Raw genomic sequence first — 3,744 nt, forward strand, 5'->3', positions numbered from 1 at the left:
GACATCATGTCTCGCTCTTGATTGCTTCGCGTGCAAGCTGAATGTAGTAATTCTCCTCCATGTTAGGATTTGTTTCCTTTTATATACAATTAGATATATGATTTTGTACGTATTTTGATTTAAGAAAGTTTTATTCATAATTGTTTTTAACATAATTAAGTTTCAAAAATTCTTATTTGTTCAAGATTCAATCAATCAAGTTTTTGAAATCAACATTATTGAAAATTGATCCCTTGCGCTTTTTTGGTTCAACCATTTTCAAAATCTAAGCCTTACTCGGCTTTGGAGCTGGACTTATGTTGCTAATTAAGGAGGTATTCTCCATTGTGAAAACTTAGACCTTGCACTACTAAGCTTGGCATATTTTTATTATTATTGAGTTTTGTATTTGTATTCGTGTAATATTCTATTCATGCGTCTCAATTCTAAGTTAGAAAAATAGATTATTTGAGTTGTAATATCGTTCCATCATTGTATACTTTTGTAACTGTCTAAGCACTTGGGAGAGTGTTTGATGAAAGTGAGAGAGATATCAAAGTCAAGGGAAGCCTGAATCAAAGTTCACAGGTAGTATTAGGAAAAGAGGTAGTGAAATATGAGATTTCAAGTTACACCAATTTGTACTTCTGACTATTAAGAGTGAATTTTCTTTCATTGGGTTAACTCCCTCTAAAGTAGGTAGTTTTGTAGCGAACTGGGTAACCAATTTATATGTTATTTATATTTTACCTTTATTTTGTTTGTTACACATCATACTTGTCATACACATTGTTCCAACATTGTGTTTGACATCTTGTTATCAATAGAACATAGTTTCAATTGACAATAGAGCAGACACCTTATTCTAGTTGAGTGAACTCCATGATTTCTATATATTCTGTTAGAAATAGACAATGCTAAAAAATTGAGATTCTATGAATCAATCGTCTATTCTTGATGACACGAACTATGATTATTAGAAATACCGCAAGGTTGCCTTTCTCAAGTCTATGAATAGTTAGAGTTGGAAAATGGCCATAAATTGATGGACACCTTCAAAAGTGACAACTGAAGATGGCACTGAATCCTTGAAGGATGAGAGGGACTGGTTGAAAGAAGAAGATGAATAAGCACATACACTTGTACCCTTAATTCCATTTACAATGGAGCTGGCAAGTATATCTTCAGACTCATTAAGGAAGTTTGGGAAACACTCTAAACTGCATATGAAGGTACCTTCAAGGTTTACATGCCAAGATTTTAACTCCGCACTATAAAATTTGAAAAATCGAGGATGAAACCATTGTTGAATTTGATGTATGTTTTCGTGACATTGCTAATAGCTCTTTTGCCCATGGTGAAAAGATATTAGGTGAGAAGTTGGGAAGAAAAATTCCCAGATCTCTTCCTAAGAGATTTGATATGAAATTCACATCCATTGAAGAAGTTCAAGATGTAAATATTATTAAAGTCCATGAGCTAATTGGCTCCCTACTCACCTTTGAAATGGAAATCAATGACAAATCTAAGAAAAGGATCAAAAGTGGGGCACTCAAAGCTGGCGTTGATGATGATGAGAAGCATTTAGAAGATGATGCTCGTGATAACCTAATTGAATCTATTTCTTTTCTTGCATAAAGATTTAGGAAGATCGTGAGAAGACTTGACATGAGATTAAGGAATATTGTCACAACCAATATTAAAGACAATCTGTTTCTCGATGCCAGAGGCTTCAATCCTCATCGCAAAGATAAAGAATTGGATAAGAAAAACATAAGAAAGGGAATTCAATGTCATGAATGAGAAGGCTTTAGGCACATTTAGGCAAAATGTACCAACTTCCTTAAGAAATAAAATAAGGGATACATTGCTACATTTTTAGATGATAAATCAGATGAAGATAGTGAAAGTGAAAAGTCCAAAATTGGAAGAAAGCACACCAAAATATCACACAAGAAGAGATTCATTACTACATTTTCACAACTCGTGTAAGATCCCAATCCACTATGCATAATGATGGGGAGTCAAGTGATGATGATGATCTTGTTGAAGCTTACAAGTTGTTGTATCTCAAGTGAAAAGAAGAATGCATAGCCAACGAAACACAAAGAGAAAAAATTAATTTCCTCCTTCAAAACAAATCACATATTACAACCACAATATCAGAATTAAAGGAAGAGGTCGACCACTTAAACTCCAAAATAGAAGGTACGACCAAATATGCACATGTGCTAAATTCTGGTTATGAAATCCTTGATAAAATTATAGGGGTAGATGATAAGTGATTAATGCAATGTATTTTTAGCTTATTTTATTCCTATTTTATTGTGTGTTTTTATCGTTTTGTTTCGCTTGTATGCAATTTTGTGTGTTTTTATTGTTTTCACCTAATAAGGAAGTATCGGGCAAGATTTAGGTGAAAAATATGGAAAATCGTGTATTCGGAAGTCATCTCAACACAAAAGATTTATGGACAATACGGTCTGGTCGTGTCAACTAATGCGGGTCATGTTTGCCCTTAAGGCACCCCAGTAGTAAAATCTGGAGAAGAACACGAGTTGATTGTGTTGCATGACATGGGTTGTGTTCGTTAGCACAATCCCCTCGTGTCAGACAACATTTCATATGTCAGACTCAGTTTTAGTTGTGAATTTTGGCATTCCTTAATGGTTTCTCGACTTTTGGACTTCTAAACTGCCTCATTTCATCCATAAGTGACCATTATGATTGTTGTAGGAATTTAAATGGATTAATTAACTAAGTCATGTATAAATAGGAGGTCACTTGCTTGGGATAAGGAGAGACACTTTTAGATTATTGCTTATTTTAATTTTAGCTTTTAGATTTAAGCTTTTAAGTTAAATTCTCTGCAACTTCTGCTATAACTTCTAGATTTCTTATTATTATCTAAGCACTTGTCTTGAATTTAGGTTATTTCATTCAATCAAATGCTTTCACTTTATTTATTTTTTATGCATGTGATGTCTTTGTCTTATTTAATTTCAGTTAATCTCATAGTGAGTGAATAGTCCTTTATGGACAAGAGATCGTGAGATTTGTCTCATGCCAGACCCCAATTGACTTATTTGTTTATGAATTGTGAGAAAATAAAGCACTTAAAAGTTATTTTAGAATCCAAAAACTTAAATATATTTGTGTCGGGTTGCGAAAAACAGAGGCAACCTAGATGTTTGATGTTTAGTACAATCAAATGTAATTATTGTGTTTATCGTATCCACAGGGATTGGGGAGATATTAGAACCTTTCAACAATTTCTATAAATCTAAGCAAAAGTTTCAAGATTGTTTGATTTGAAATTGTGAAAAGTAAAAATGCGTAAATAATGAAAGATAAGTTTCAGAGGGATTGGGGAGAACTAGAACCTTTCAACTGCTTGTGACTAACCAATCCTCTAAGACTCAACTAGTCCTATACTTCTTGAGACTTCTGACCCAACTGGTCTCTCAAGGACTTAGTTACCACGTAACTTCTGTTGATAGTGTATAGTTTTGCTTCTAGAAAGTTGTAATCACCACTGTGATATTTCACTAAGATTAAGTACAGAATAGTGAACTCAGAATATGAATAAGAGAATTTAGCTTCAGAGAGTTTTTCTTCACACTTGATGATTTATCAGAGTTGCAGCGTTCTTGTGTGTTCTTTCTTATTTTCTTCTAATTAGCTCGTTGTGTTGTATCTTTATTCTTCAAACAATCATGAGTATATATAGCTTTAGAATTTTTGACCGTTATCTCCAAAGCTCGC

The sequence above is a fragment of the Vicia villosa genome, linkage group LG1, assembly GCF_029867415.1.
Source record: "Vicia villosa cultivar HV-30 ecotype Madison, WI linkage group LG1, Vvil1.0, whole genome shotgun sequence".
Taxonomy (NCBI): domain Eukaryota; kingdom Viridiplantae; phylum Streptophyta; class Magnoliopsida; order Fabales; family Fabaceae; genus Vicia; species Vicia villosa.